We start from the raw sequence: 16,841 nt of genomic DNA on the forward strand, positions 1-16,841 counted from the left end.
CTTATGGGACCGTCCCGTGTGTTGTAGGATACTTAGCGCCATCCCTCGCCTCTGCCCTGTAGATGCCAGCAGCATCCCCAGGCGCGTTGTGACAACCAAAATTATCTCCAGACATTGAGAAGTCCCCCAGGCACCCTGCAGAGAGAGGGAGCAAAACCGCCCCCTCTGAGGACCACTGCTTTAGATTAGACCAGCTTCTTTTCAAAACCATCACTCAGGGGGTGGGGGTGACTGGGGGACGGGCACTTAGGGGGCACTTGACGGGATGAGCACTGAGTGTTATTCTGTATGTTGGCAAATTGAACACCAATAAAAAATAAATTTATGGGCCTTGCTGAGGGTTTTTGCATCTGACTTCATCGGGGATGTGGGTCTGTGGTTCTCCTTTTTGGTGGGGTCTTTGTCTAGTTTTGGAATCAAAGTAATTGTATGCATGAACCACATCTTCTTTATCCATTCATCTTTTGATGGACGCCGAGGCTCTTTCCACAGTGTGGCTATTGTGGATATTGCTGCTATAAACATCGGGGTGCAGGTGTCCCGGCGTTTCACTGCATCTGTGTCTTTGGGGTGGATCCCCAGCAGTGCAATTGCTGGGTCGTAGGGCAGCTCTATTTTTGACTGAGGAACCTCAAACTACCAAAACTGCAACGGGAAGAAATAGAAAACCTGAACAGGACGATAACCTGAGAGAAAGTTGAAGCAGTCACCAAATATCTCCCAAGATATTGGGAGAAGTCCAGGGCCAAATGGCTTCCCAGGGGAATCCTATCAAACGTTTAAAGAAGAAATAATACCTATTCTACTAAAGCTGCTCCGAAGGATAGAAAGGGATGGAATACTTCCAAACTTGTTTTCTGAGGCCAGCATTACTTTGATTCCGGGACCGGACGGGGACCCCACCAAAAAGGAGAATTATAGACTCATGTCCCTGATGAGCTCAGATGCAAAAATTCTCAGCAGGCACTGGGAACAGGATCAAACAGACCTTAAGAAGATTATTCACGAGAGGCGGGGCAAGACAGCGGAAGAGTAGGGTCCCCAAGTCCCCTGTCCCCACCAAATTACCTAGATAACCTTCAAATCATCCTGAAAATCTACGAATTCGGCCGGAGATTTAAAGAGAGAACAGCTGGAACGCTACAGTGAGAAGAGTTCGCGCTTCTATCAAGGTAGGAAGACGGGGGGGGGGGGGGAAAGAAATAAAGAAACAAAAGGCCTCCGAGGGGGAGGGGCCCCGCGAGGAGCCGGGCTGAGGCAGGGGCGAGTGTCCCCAGGACAGGAGAGCCCCGTCCCGGAGAAGCAGGAGCTGCACCAACCTTCCCGGGCGGAAAGGGGCTCGCAGGGAGTTAGAGCAGGACCCAGGAGGGCGGGGATGCCCTCGGGCTCCCGGGGACACTAACAGACACCTGCGCCCCGGGAGAGTGCGCCGAGCTCCCTAAGGGCTGCAGCGCGCACGGCGGGGCCGGAGCAGCTCGGAGGGGCTCGGGCGGCGGCTCCGCGGAGGGGGCTGCGGGGGCGGGAGCGCGAATCCAACAGCGCAGGCCCTGGAGCACAGGGCGCCGCGACACAGCCCAGGATCCGGCCTCCCCTGGGACAGGCAGAGGCCGGGAGGACCCAGGACAGCGAGGACGCTCCTGCCCCGAGCTGAGCAGATCAGCGGCCCCGCCCCGGAGCCTCCAGGCCCTGCAGACGGAGAGCTCCGGGGTTACTGCGGGAGCTGAATCCAGGCTGCAGAGCTGGCCCAGCCACTGCGGTTGTTCCTCCTGGTGCCTCATGGGGTCAACAACCCCCACTGAGCCCTGCACCAGGCAGGGGCAGAGCAGCTCCCCCAAGTGCTAACACCTGAAAATCAGCACAACAGGCCCCTCCCCCAGAAGACCAGCTAGATGGACAAGTTCCAGGGAAAGTCAAGGGACTTAAAGTCTACAGAATCAGAGGATACTCCCCCGTGTTTTTTTTTTTCCTTTTTGATTTCTGATTGCTTCCCCCACCCCCTATTTTTTTCACCTTTCTTTTTCTTTCTCTTTTTCTTCTTTTTTCCTTTTTTTTTCTTCTTTTTCTTTCCTTCTCTCTCTTTTTCTCCTTTTCCCAATACAACTTGTTTTTGGCCACTCTGCACTGAGCAAAATGACTAGAAGGAAAACCTCACCTCAAAAGAAAGAATCAGAAACAGTCCTCTCTCCCACAGAGTTACAAAATCTGGATTACAATTCAATGTCAGAAAGCCAATTCAGAAGCACTATTATACAGCTACTGGTGGCTCTAGAAAAAAGCATCAAGGACTCACTAGACTTCATGACTGCAGAATTTAGATCCAATCAGGCAGAAATTAAAAATCAATTGAATGAGATGCAACCCAAACTAGAAGTCCTAACGACAAGGGTTAACGAGGTGGAAGAACGAGTGAGTGACATAGAAGACAAGTTAATGGCAAAGAGGGAAACTGAGGAAAAAAGAGACAGACAATTAAAAGACCATGAAGACAGATTAAGGGAAATAAATGACAGCCTAAGGAAAAAAACCTTACGTTTAATTGGGGTTCCCGAGGGCACTGAAAGGGCCAGAAGGCCAGAATATGTATTTGTACAAATGCTAGCTGAAAACTTTCCCAATCTGGGAAGGGAAACAGGCATTCAGATCCAGGAAATAGAGAGATCCCCCCCTAAAATCAATAAAAACCGTTCAACACCTCGACATTTAATAGTGAAGCTTGCAAATTCCAAAGATAAAGAGAAGATCCTTAAAGCAGCAAGAGACAAGAAATCCCTGACTTTCATGGGGAGGAATATTAGGGTAACAGCAGACCTCTCCACAGAGACCTGGCAGGCCAGAAAGGGCTGGCAGGATATATTCAGGGTCCTAAATGAGAAGAACATGCAACCAAGAATACTTTTTCCAGCAAGGCTCTCATTCAAAATGGAAGGAGAGATAAAGAGCTTCCAAGACAGGCAGGAACTGAAAGAATATGTGACCTCCAAACCAGCTCTGCAAGAAATTTTAAGGGGGACTCTTAAAATTCCCCTTTAAGAAGAAGTTCAGTGGAACAATCCACAAAAACAAGGACTGAATAGATATCATGATGACACTAAACTCATATCTGTCCATAGTAACTCTGAACGTAAACGGGCTCAATGACCCCATCAAAAGGCGCAGGGTTTCAGACTGGATAAAAAAGCAGGACCCATCTATTTGCTGTCTACAAGAGACTCATTTTAGACAGAAGGACACCTACAGCCTGAAAATAAAAGGTCGGAGAACCATTTACCATTCAAATGGTTCTCAAAAGAAAGCAGGGGTAGCCATCCTTATATCAGATAAACTAAAATTTACCCAGAAGACTGTAGTGAGAGATGAAGAGGGACACTATATCATACTTAAAGGATATATCCAACAAGAGGACTTAACAATCCTCAATATATATGCCCCAAATGTGGGAGCTGCCAAATACTTAAACCAATTATTAACCAAGGTGAAGAAATACTTAGATAATAATACACTTCTACTTGGTGACTTCAATCTAGCTCTTTCTACCCTCGATAGGTCTTCTAAGTACAACATCTCCAAAGAAACGAGAGCTTTAAATGATACACTGGACCAGATAGATTTCACAGATATCTACAGAACTTTACATCCAAACTCAACTGAATACACATTCTTCTCAAGTGCACATGTAACTTTCTCCAGAATAGACCACATACTGGGTCACAAATCGGGTCTGAACCGATACCAAAAGATTGGGATCGTCCCCTGTATATTCCCAGACCATAACGCCTTGAAATTAGAACTAAATCACAACAAGAAGTTTGGAAGGACATCAAACACGTGGAGGTTAAGGACCATCCTGCTAAAAGATAAAAGGGTCAACCAGGAAATTAAGGAAGAATTAAAAAGATTCATGGAAACTAATGAGAATGAAGATACAACTGTTCAAAATCTTTGGGATGCAGCAAAAGCAGTCCTGAGGGGGAAATACATCGCAATACAAGCATCCATTCAAAAACTGGAAAGAACTCAAATACAAAAGCTAACCTTACACATAAAGGAGCTAGAGAAGAAGCAGCAAATCGACCCGACGCCCAGCAGAAGAAGAGAGTTAATTAAAATTCGAGCAGAAATCAACGAAATTGAGACCAGAAGAACTGTGGAACAGATCAATAGAACCAGGAGTTGGTTCTTTGAAAGAATTAATAAGATAGATAAACCATTAGCCAACCTTATTAAAAAGAAGAGAGAGAAGACTCAAATTAATAAAATCATGAATGAGAAAGGAGAGATCACTACCAACACCAAGGAAATACAAACGATTTTAAAAACATATTATGAACAGCTCTACGCCAATAAATTAGGCAATCTAGAAGAAATGGACGCATTCCTGGAAAGCCACAAACTACCAAAACTGGAACAGGAAGAAATAGAAAACCTGAACAGGCCAATAACCAGGGAGGAAATTGAAGCAGTCATCAAAACCCTCCCAAGACACAAGAGTCCAGGGCCAGATGGCTTCCCAGGGGAATTCTATCAAACGTTTAAAGAAGAAATCATATCTATTCTACCAAAGCTGTTTGGAAAGATAGAAAGAGATGGAGTACTTCCAAATTCATTCTATGAGGCCAGCATCACCTTAATTCCAAAACCAGACAAAGACCCCACCAAAAAGGAGAATTACAGACCAATATCCCTGATGAACATGGATGCAAAAATTCTCAACAAGATACTAGCCAGTAGGATCCAACAACACATTAAGAAAATTATTCACCATGACCAAGTAGGATTTATCCCCGGGACACAAGGCTGGTTCAACACTCGTAAAACAATCAATGTGATTCATCATATCAGCAAGAGAAAAACCAAGAACCATATGATCTTCTCATTAGATGCAGAGAAAGCATTTGACAAAATACAGCATCCATTCCTGATCAAAACTCTTCAGAGTGTAGGGATAGAGGGAACTTTCCTCGACATCTTTTTTTTTAAATTTTTATTTATTTATGATAGTTACAGAGAGGGGGGGCAGAGACACAGGCAGAGGGAGAAGCAGGCTCCATGGACCAGGAGCCTGACGTGGGATTCGATCCCGGGTCTCCAGGATCGCGCCCTGGGCCAAAGGCAGGCGCCAAACCGCTGTGCCACCCAGGGATCCCCTTTCCTCGACATCTTAAAAGCCATCTACGAAAAGCTCACAGCAAATATCATTCTCAATGGGGAAGCACTGGGAGCCTTTCCCCTAAGATCAGGAACAAGACAGGGATGTCCACTCTCACCACTGCTATTCAACATAGTACTGGAAGTCCTAGCCTCAGCAATCAGACAACAAAAAGACATTAAAGGCATTCAAATTGGCAAAGAAGAAGTCAAACTCTCCCTCTTCGCCGATGACATGATACTCTACATAGAAAACCCAAAAGCCTCCACCCCAAGATTGCTAGAACTCATACAGCAATTTGGTAGCATGGCAGGATACAAAATCAATGCCCAGAAATCAATGGCATTCCTATACACTAACAATGAGACTGAAGAAAGAGAAATTAAGGAGTCAATCCCATTTACAATTGCACCCAAAAGCATAAGATACCTAGGAATAAACCTAACCAAAGAGGTAAAGGATCTATACCCTAAAAACTATAGAACACTTCTGAAAGAAATTGAGGAAGACACAAAGAGATGGAAAAATATTCCATGCTCATGGATTGGCAGAATTAATATTGTGAAAATGTCAATGTTACCCAGGGCAATTTACACGTTCAATGCAATCCCTATCAAAATACCATGGACTTTCTTCAGAGACTTAGAACAAATTATTTTAAGATTTGTGTGGAATCAGAAAAGACCCCGAATAGCCAGGGGAATTTTAAAAAAGAAAACCATATCTGGGGGCATCACAATGCCAGATTTCAGGTTGTACTACAAAGCTGTGGTCATCAAGACAGTGTGGTACTGGCACAAAAACAGACACATAGATCAATGGAACAGAATAGAGAATCCAGAAGTGGACCCTCAACTTTATGGTCAACTAATATTCAATAAAGAAGGAAAGACTATCCACTGGAAGAAAAACAGTCTCTTCAATAAATGGTGCTGGGAAAATTGGACATCCACATGCAGAAGAATGAAACTAGACCACTCTCTTGCACCATACACAAAGATAAACTCAAAATGGATGAAAGATCTAAATGTGAGACAAGATTCCATCAAAATCCTAGAGGAGAACACAGGCAACACCCTTTTTGAACTTGGCCACAGTAACTTCTTGCAAGTTACATCCACGAAAGCAAACGAAACAAAAGCAAAAATGAACTATTGGGACTTCATCAAGATAAGAAGCTTTTGCACAGCAAAGGATACAGTCAACAAAACTAAAAGACAACCTACAGAATGGGAGAAGATATTTGCAAATAACATATCAGATAAAGGGCTAGTTTCCAAAATCTATAAAGAACTTATTAAACTCAACAGCAAAGAAACAAACAATCCAATCATGAAATGGGCAAAGGACATGAAGAGAAATCTCACAGAGGAAGACATAGACATGGCCAACATGCACATGAGAAAATGCTCCGCATCACTTGCCATCAGGGAAATACAGATCAAAACCACAATGAGATACCACCTCACACCAGTGAGAATGGGGAAAATTAACAAGGCAGGAAACCACAAATGTTGGAGAGGATGCGGAGAAAAGGGAACCCTCTTACACTGTTGGTGGGAATGTGAACTGGTGCAGCCACTCTGGAAAACTGTGTGGAGGTTCCTCAAAGAGTTAAAAATAGACCTGCCCTACGACCCAGCAATTGCACTGCTGGGGATTTACCCCAAAGATTCAGATGCAATGAAACGCCAGGACACCTGCACCCCGATGTGTCTAGCAGCCATGTCCATAATAGCCAAACTGTGGAAGGAGCCTCGGTGCCCATCGAAAGATGAATGGATAAAGAAGATGTGGTTAATGTATACAATGGAATATTCCTCAGCCATTAGAAATGACAAATACCCACCATTTGCTTCAACGTGGATGGAACTGGAGGGTATTACGCTGAGTGAAGTAAGTCAATCGGAGAAGGACAAACAGTGTATGTTCTCATTCATTTGGGGAATATGAATAATAGTGAAAGGGAATATAAGGGAAGGGAGAAGAAATGTGTGGGAAATATCAGAAAGGGAGACAGAACATAAAGACTCCTAACTCTGGGAAACGAACTAGGGGTGGTGGAAGGGGAGGAGGGCGGGGGGTGGGAGTGAATGGGTGACGGGCACTGAGGAGGACACTTGACAGGATGAGCACTGGGTGTTATTCTGTATGTTGGTAAATTGAACACCAATAAAAATTAATTTATTAAAAAAATAAAAAAAATAAAACTGTGTTGCCTACTACGGTAGCCACCTACTATGTGTGGCTGTCAAACACTTGAAATGTAACTACTCTAAATGGAGATGTGCCATAATGTTAAAATTAAAGACTTAGTTAAATTGTAAAAAAAAAAAAAAAATGATTCCACAAGCACAACACCAAAGTGAAAAAGCAATGAACTGGACTTCATCAAAATTAAAAACTTAAGCCAGCAAAAGTGTGACCAAACAAAAATAAATAAAATAAAATAAAATAAAATAAAATAAAATAAAATAAAATAAAATAAAATAAAATAAATTTATGAATTAGAAAAGAAAAAAAGAAAGAAAAATAAATAAATATGAGAACCAAGCAAAGCAGCCAAAAATGTAAAAAGGAATTTAATTCAGGCAAGAAAGAAACCAATAAAAATATCAGTAAATAAAAAAAAAAAACCATCACTCATATTGTGCACAAACAGCAAGGTTGGTGAGGACAGAGCGCCGGGAGCTCAAGGCTCTGCATCACCCTGGGCCAAGCCCCTGACCTCCTTGGACTTGGTTCTATCAATGTAATACACTGTTATCATATCATGACTTTTAATTTGCAAGACTGCTCTTTGTTTTGTTAACAAAAACTCACCAATTTAGGCTGGTGGCCTGTGGTAAGGCCAGCGGGTGGACAGGTCAGAATGTGACATTACTGATCCAAACATAAAGCGCCATTCAGATGTGCTTCTGTGACCAAATAAATGACGACTCTTTGGAAGATGGCACTTTAGGAAAGACCAAATAGAGGCTGACAACTCGATTCACATTTCTGAGATTCAAAAAACTCTGAAAACGTTTTTTCCTTCCCTTCCCTTCCCTTCCCTTCCCTTCCCTTCCCTTCCCTTCCCTTCCCTTCCCTTCCCTTCCCTCCCTCCCTTCCTTCCTTCCTTCCTTTTTCTTTCTTTCTTTCTTTCTTTCTTTCTTTCTTTCTTTCTTTCTTCTTTCTTTTCTTTCTTCCTTTCTTCCTTTCTTCCCTTGTAATGCATTTGGCATCAAAATCTATATGGTGGCAAAACCTGCCCTGACCTGAATGAGGTTACTTAAATCTTCATTGATCCTACTGACTGTGAATATTCACATTTTTCTGCACAAATTTCAATGGGTTTGGTCAAGGGGTGCTTCCCCAGACTGTGCTGGGAGCATTAGGTTATATACAACACCCTTTACCTCTCTATATCCCAGAACAATCCGAAAGCCAAGATCACATATGGCCCCAAGGGTCTGGATAAGGGACCGTGGACCTTGAACATGGAAACTTGCAGGGAAACAAGCAAGACAGAAGCTAACACTTCTCCTCAGAAGCATTAGTTCTCGGTGGTGTCTTGAAGCATGCCAGGCAGACCGAGAGCATGAGCTCTGTGGGGAAGGACGGATATGTGAGAGGGCATGAAGGTGTGAGTTTTGTCCTTTGATCAGCAGAAGTCGCCTGTCCAGAGACCCTGCTCACTATGTTCATTCATCGCCCGGGGAGGAGCAGACAACGCCTTCCTTCCCACGGGCTCCTGGTCGCAGATGTGGCCCAGTCTCCCTCTGCAGCCACCAGCCCCTTGAGGCAGCCCCTGCTGGAAATGGTGTCCGCCTCTGGTTCCATGTAGCAGGGACCCGCTTCAGCTCACCGAGGTGGACAGCCCCGGTCCACAGTGCATTCGTGCTCATCCAGCCCAGCAACCTGGACGAAGATAAACAGCTCCTCCGTCCTTGGGACCTAGGCTCTCCTCTGAGTGTCTGTAGGAATTGAAGGGGATGCTTTCATCTGTGTCCAATGTGCAAGAGATTATATCAAGACATGGATTAATCTGCCCAGAAAATGAGAAATTTATGGTAAATTCAAGTTTTGCAACCCCTAAAGGGGTTTCTGCTTTAAAAAATTTTAGTTGAAACCAGAGCTCACTGTCTCACTACCACCAACTTCAATCTCTCAGCCTTCAAAGGACTCATTGCCTCTTTGACATGGTGCTTTACTCTCAGTTCTTTATTTGAAAATAATATATGTCAGGGGCACCTGGGTGGCTCAGTTGGTGACACATCGACCTTCTGCTCAGGTCATGATCTCAGGGTCCTGGGATGGAGCTCCATGTCAGTCTTCCTGCTGTGCCTGCTTGTGCTTGCTCTCTCTCTCTGTCAAATACATAAATAAATTCTTAAAAAAAAAGAAAAAGAAAATATATGTTGAATCAATATTATGTGTTAAATGCCCTTCCGGGTGATGAGAATATACAGAAAAGTCATAGACCAAGAGGGGAGACATGGTGGATGACAGGCGACCCCGAGCACTTTGTGAACAAAAGTGATCTTTCGGGATCCCTGGGTGGCGCAGTGGTTTGGCACCTGCCTTTGGCCCAGGGCGCGATCCTGGAGACCCGGGATCGAGTCCCACGTCGGGCTCCCGGTGCATGGAGCCTGCTTCTCCCTCTGCCTGTGTCTCTGCCTCTCTCTCTCTCACTGTGTGCCTATCATAAAAAAAAACAAAAGTGATCTTTCATTTTCCCTAAGTTTGTGGACTAAAAGTTTGTGGTCAGCGAGGGGGGGCCTGCGGGCCAGCTGCACAGGCATGTGATGACCTGGGCTGCTGCACCTGCGCGCCCCTCTGCTCGCGGCCCGTCCTGCTTTCTGCGGCAGCCGTGGGGTTTGCCCTCAGTGCAGAGCCCGGCGACTCACGCAGCCCATGACACTCGCCATATGGCCCCCAAGGAACAGGCTTCTCGATGCCTGGAGCTGCGGACAGGTGAGGGGCTGCAGCAGGGGAGCTGTGAGAGGAGATAAAGGCAGTCGCTGGCTCGAGCCCCTGAGAAGAACAGCAAAGTGCAACGTTTAAGTAGGCATCCGGTCCAGCAGCCTCTCAGAAAAAGTCCAATTTTAGGCTTAAACAGAATAAAGGTTTCATTTGTCCCACATAAAAGACACCAAGAGCTGGGACAGCCCGAGGTTGGTGTGGTGGCCCATGACCATTGGGGGCCTCGTCCCCTTCCCTCACTGCTCCCCGCCATCCTCAGCAGCAGAGCATCCTCCTCCACGTGGCTCCTGTCCAGCGTGGCTCGTGGTGCTCCATCACACGCCCGTGACCCAGACCGAGAGAGGGGAGGCCAAGCAACCTGCAGCAATTCAACCCCCTTCGGGAAAATGTAGGAACCCCCCGTCTACACTGCTGCTTCAGACCCACTGGCTGCCCGTCGCTACAAGGACGATGGCAATGTGGTCTCCCACGGCACCCTTCTCTGAACCCTTCGCTTTTTTCCCACTGAATCATCCACAGAAAGGTGGTTAGAAGCTAACATGCTCCCGGCTGGGACGCCGGGCCTTGTACTGAATTTCCAGATGGACATTCTGAACAGCGCTCACGTAAGAAATGGGAAAATCCCTTCCCTCTTCTTGCTGTTAATGTACTTGTTCATTTCTCAAATATTGTGGGGCCTCTGCTGTGTCCTGGACACCATGCTTGCCCCTGAAGCCTTCTAGCTTTCTTTTCTTTCTTTTTTTCTTTTTTTATATATATATATATGTCAGCTTTTTTTTTAATTTTTTATTTATGATAGTCACAGAGAGAGAGAGAGAGAGAGAGAGGCAGAGACACAGGCAGAGGGAGAAGCAGGCTTCATGCACCAGGAGCCCGACGTGGGATTAGATCCCGGGTCTCCAGGATCACGCCCTGGGCCAAAGGCAGGCGCCAAACCACTGCGCCACCCAGGGATCCCCTTTTTTTTTTTTAATTTCAGAAAACAGTGGAACAGAAGGAAACTTTTAAGGTTATCATCTAAAACAGTGAATTATTCCATGATTAATAGAGGTGAGTTTATTTTCCTTTATATATAAGTGTGTAACTGCTACCAAATGGTTTATGTCTTTAGATAGTTTGTCCAAATCATTCGGGTTAAAGTGGCTTTGTGTTATTGTGAACATAAAGGGAATTTAAGGGGTTTTCTTTTTAAAGATTTTATTTACTTATTCATGAGAGACAGAGAGACAGAGGCAGAGACACAGGCAGAGGGAGAAGCAGGCTCCTTGCAGGGAGCCCGGTGTAGGACTCGATCCCGAGACCCCGAGGTCACACCCTGGGCTGAAGGCAGGTGCTCAACCACTGAGCCACCCAGGCTGCCCGAATTTAAGGCTTATAAAGGCGCTCACACACTATAACTATTTGTTTATGTTTCTCTCTCCCCCACCAGACTATCTACTCTTTAAGAACTTCGTATTTGCTGACTGCAGGTGCTTAATAGATGTTTTTTTTTTAATTTTATAAATTAATTTTTATTGGTGTTCAATTTACCAACATACAGAATAACACCCAGTGCTCATCCCGTCAAGTGTCCCCCTCAGTGCCCGTCACCCATTCACCCCCACCCCCCGCCCTCCTCCCCCTCCACCACCCCTAGTTCATTTCCCAGAGTTAGAAGTCTTTATGTTCTGTCTCCCTTTCTGATATTTCTCACACATTTCTTCTCCCTTCCCTTATATTCCCTTTCACTATTATTCATATTCCCCAAATGAATGAGAACATACACTGTTTGTCCTTCTCCGGTTACTGTGGCCAAGTTCAAAAAGGGTGTTGCCTGAGTTCTCCTCTGGGATTTTGATGGAATCTTGTCTCACATTTAGATCTTTCATCTATTTTGAGTTTATCTTTGTGTATGGTGCAAGAGAGTGGTCCAGTTTCATTCTTCTGCATGTGGATGTCCAATTTTCCCAGCACCATTTATTGAAGAGACTGTCTTTCTTCCAGTGGATCGTCTTTCCTCCTTTATCGTATATTATTTGAGCATAAAGTTCAGGGTCCACTTCTGGGTTCTCTGTTCTGTTCCATTGATCTATGTGTCTGTTTTTGTGCCAGTACCACACTGTCTTGATGAACACAGCTTTGTAGTACAACCTGAAATCTGGCATTGTGATGCCCCCAGATATGGTTTTCTTTTTTAAAATTCCCCTGGCTGTTTGGGGTCTTTTCTGATTCCACACAAATCTTAAAATAATTTGTTCTAAGTCTCTGAAGAAAGTCCATGGTATTTTGATAGGGATTGCATTATATGTGTAAATTGCCCTGGGTAACATTGACATTTTCACAATATTAATTCTGCCAATCCATGAGCATGGAATATTTTTCCATCTCTTTGTGTCTTCCTCAATTTCTTTCAGAAGTGTTCTATAGTTTTTAGGGTATATTTTGAGAACCATTTGAATGGTAAATGGTTCTCCAACCTTTTATTTTCAGGTTGTAGGTGTCCTTCTGTCTAAAATGAGTCTCTTGTAGACAGCAAATAGATGGGTCCTGCTTTTTTATCCAGTCTGAAACCCTGGGCCTTTTGATGGGGTCATTAAGCCCATTCACGTTCAGAGTTACTATTGACAGATATGAGTTTAGTGTCATCATGATATCTATTTAGTCCTTGTTTTTGTGGATTGTTCCACTGAACTTCTTCTTAAAGGGGAGTTTTAAGAGTCCCCCTTAAAATTTCTTGCAGAGCTGGTTTGGAGGTCACATATTCTTTCAGTTCCTGCCTGTCTTGGAAGCTCTTTATCTCTCCTTCCATTTTGAATGAGAGCCTTGCTGGAAAAAGTATTCTTGGTTGCATGTTCTTCTCATTTAGGACCCTGAATATATCCTGCCAGCCCTTTCTGGCCTGCCACGTCTCTGTGGAGAGGTCTGCTGTTACCCTAATATTCCTCCCCATGAAAGTCAGGGACTTCTTGTCTCTTGCTGCTTTAAGGATCTTCTCTTTATCTTTGGAATTTGCAAGCTTCACTATTAGATGTCGAGGTGTTGAACGGTTTTTATTGATTTTAGGGGGGGATCTCTCTATTTCCTGGATCTGAATGCCTGTTTCCCTTCCCAGATTGGGAAAGTTTTCAGCTAGGATTTGTTCAAATACATATTCTGGCCCTCTGGCCCTTTCGGCGCCCTCGGGAACCCCAATTAAACGTAGGTTTTTCTTCCTTAGACTGTCATTTATTTGCCTTAATCTGTCTTCATGGTCCCTTAATTGATTGTCTCTTTTTTCCTCAGTTTCCCTCTTTGCCATTAACTTGTCTTCTATGTCACTCACTCGTTCTTCCACCTCGTTAACCCTCGTCGTTAGGACTTCTAGTTTGGATTGCATCTCATTCAATTGATTTTTAATTTCTGCCTGATTGGATCTAAATTCTGCAGTCATGAAGTCTCGTGAGTCCTTAATGCTTTTTTCTAGAGCCACCAGTAGCTGTAGAATAGTGCTTCTGAATTGGCTTTCTGACATTGAAGTGTAATCCAGATTTTGTAACTCTGTGGGAGAGAGGGCTGTTTCTGATTCTTTCTTTTGAGGTGAGGTTTTCCTTCTAGTCATTTTGCTCAGTGCAGAGTGGCCAAAAACAAGTTGTATTGGAACACGGGGGAGTATCACTGGTCCGTCCAGCTGGTCTTCTGGGGGAGGGGCCTGCTGCGCTGATTTTCAGGTGTTAGCACTTGGGGGAGCTGCTCTGCCCCTGCCTGCTGCAGGGCTCAGCGGGGGTTGTTTACCCCGTGGGGCCCCAGGAGGAACAGCAGCAGTTGCTATGGCAACTCTGGAAGCCTGGATTCAGCCTCCGCAGGAACTACGGGCTCGGGCAGGAACTATGGGGCTCTCGGTTCTCCGTCTGCAGGGCCTGGAGGCTCCGGGGCGGGGCCGCTGATCTGCTCAGCTCGGGGCAGGAGCGTCCTTGCTGTCCTGGGCCCTCCCGGCCTCTGCCTGTCCCAGGGGGAGGCCGGATCCTGGGCTGTGTCCCGGCGCCCTGTGCTCCGGGGCCTGCGCTGTTGGATTCGCGCTCCCGCCCTGCAGCTCCCTCCCTGGAGCCGCTCCCGGCCCCTCCGAGCTGCTCCGGCCGCTCGTGCGCGCTGCAGCCCTTAGGGAGCTCGGCGCACTCTCCTGCGCTCGCAGGTGTCTGTTAGTGTCCCAGGGAGCCCGAGGGCATCCCCGCTCTCCTGGGTCCTGCTCTAACTCCCTGCGAGCCCCTTTCCGCCCGCCCGGGAAGGTTGGTGCAGCTCCTGCTCCTCCGGGACGGGGCTCTCCTGTCCTGGGGACACTCGCCCCGGCCTCAGCCCGGCTCCTCGCGGGGCCCCTCCCCCTCGGAGGCCTTTTGTGTCTTTATTTCTTTTTCCCCGTCTTCCTACCTTGATGGAAGCGCGAACTTGTCTCACTGTAGCATTCCAGCTGGTCTCTCTTTACATCTCAGGCCGAATTCGTAAATTTTCAGGATGGTTTGAAGGTTATCTAGGTAATTTGGTGGGGACAGGCGATTTGGGGACCCTGCTCTTCCGCCATCTTGCCCCTCCCCCCCTTAATAGATGTTTAATGGAGGAATAAAAGAATGATCTTCCAACCTTCTGGCTGAGGATTCTCTGCCTTTATAACTGAGCTTGGTGACTGTTCCCTGTTCCCTTGAGACAGATGACAGAGATGCAGGTAATACTTAGATATGTGCAGGGTTTTACAATTTTTAAGTCTGTCACATACATTAAAAAATAATTTTAAAGTTAGATTAATCCAAAAAAAAAAACACACCTTGGTGTGTAGTGAATTTCCCTTTTACACTGAATGAAATTAGGAGAAGTCATCTCCTCCCTTCTAACAAGTCCACTAAATATTAGTCCTTAAATGCAGGGTTTGAAAGTGTGTATTTCAGGTGGGAGATGAAGCATCACTACCTGCTTCAACTGAAGAAAAGCCAAGTGAAGAGTTTAAACAGCATCAAAGGCAACGCAAGTTACAACTTATAAAATATGTGAAGCAGTAGAATGCTTTCCTAAAAGAGGTGCAACACCACAGAAACAGTCCCTCCAAAATAACTCCGCTCACGGAGAATGGGTCTATACTCCTGCAGAAAACCTGCTAGGGGATGCCTGGGTGGCTCAATGGTTGAGCATCTGCCTTTGGCTCGGGTCGTGATCCCGGGGTCTTGGGGTTGAGTCCTGCATCGGGCTCCCTGCCTGGAGCCTGCTTCTTCTCCCTCTGCCTGTGTCTCTGCTTCTCTCTGTGTTTCTCATGGGTAAATAAATAAATAAAATTTATAAGAGAGAGAGAGAGAGAAATCAAAGAAGAGAAAGAAAAAAAAAAAAAACCTGGAGCCACCAGAGGGTGCTCCACCAAAATCTAGAGGAACTGCGTCCATGAGCTCCCTATAGAGCACTCAGATTTTGCGGACTACCATGGGCCAGTCTCAAAGCTATCGCGGTTGCTTTCCCGACCAATTCTCTGTGAGCTGCTCCGTGGAAAAGCACTGTGTCTTCAGCCCCATATTTCCAGATTGGGTGACCATTTCTTCCAGCCACTTGGGACTGCTGTTGCCTCATCCTGGAGGTCTATGTCAACTATAATCCCCTGCAGTAGTGAAACCTGTCCTGTTCTTGCATCTGCTCAGGAATACAGAAATTTATATATGGTTAATTAATGTTTCCCACTTCTCTCAAGTACACTGATAATGAATAAATCAGAACAATATGAGAATATATGAGGCTGTAACATTTAATTTAGCAATTAATAATTAAGATTAAGAGAACTGTTTGTCATTTAGAGACACCAGGATTAATCCTTTTAATTACCATCTGGATTTCTTTTAAATTATCTGATTTGTTTAATCCTTGTTTACTTTCATTTAGAAGCCCTCAAATTTCCCTAATTTTGCACACCAGATACTCAGCTAATCGCCTTAGTAGAAAACAAAACAAAATATGAAGGAATTTAGCACTGGAACCACTCTAGTGGTGGAGAAAGCATGGAGAATGGGAGAGACCTACCTCTCGATCCACGTTAGCCGCCTACTACCTGCAGGACCCGGGGCAAGTCGCTTCCTGTCCCTCAGTTTCATCCCCTTTCTTTGTAAAGGGAGAGAGCGTGGATCACAGCAGGGGATTTTACTTTTAAGTGAACCCATTCTTCTGTAATGGAAAGAGAATATTCTATCAATATCCTGGCTCTAGAAAGATGGCAGGTGGGTCCCATTTGATTTCACCCAAGCACTGAAGGTTCTTCCTTCCTCACTGCACCACCTCTGCAGGTCTCCAGAAATATGTCCCCTCATCAGTAGTCAGAATGCGAGTCATGCATGTGGGACACATGTTCCTATTCAAGTTGTGCACATGGACTAAGAGTCATGGGACCTGTCCCAAATATGCTCATTTACATGTTTCAGAAGGTAAATAGTGGATTAAGTGAGGGCTTTATTTCTTTCATTTAACAAGGAAATTGAGTACCAGGCAAGCCAGCTCTAGTGTGGCCAAGGACTGGGCTCCTTCTACATCCCTGCCCCGCCGTCCTTAGCAAATGGTCACAGAGTATCTGGACATTTGCAGGCAACATGTCTCCATTTTAGGCAGAAAAGTGAAAGAAAGGAGAGGGCAAAGGGTTCATGCCAGCTGATTTTCTCTGTTTTTATTAGTAAAGCAATGGCTTTCCTAGAAGCCTCATCCAATGGAACATGGAAGCCTTTCATTCATATCTCATTGACTAAGAAACTGTCCACGT

Source organism: Nyctereutes procyonoides, unplaced genomic scaffold, assembly GCF_905146905.1.
Source record: "Nyctereutes procyonoides isolate TBG_1078 unplaced genomic scaffold, NYPRO_anot_genome, whole genome shotgun sequence".
Taxonomy (NCBI): Eukaryota; Metazoa; Chordata; class Mammalia; order Carnivora; family Canidae; genus Nyctereutes; species Nyctereutes procyonoides.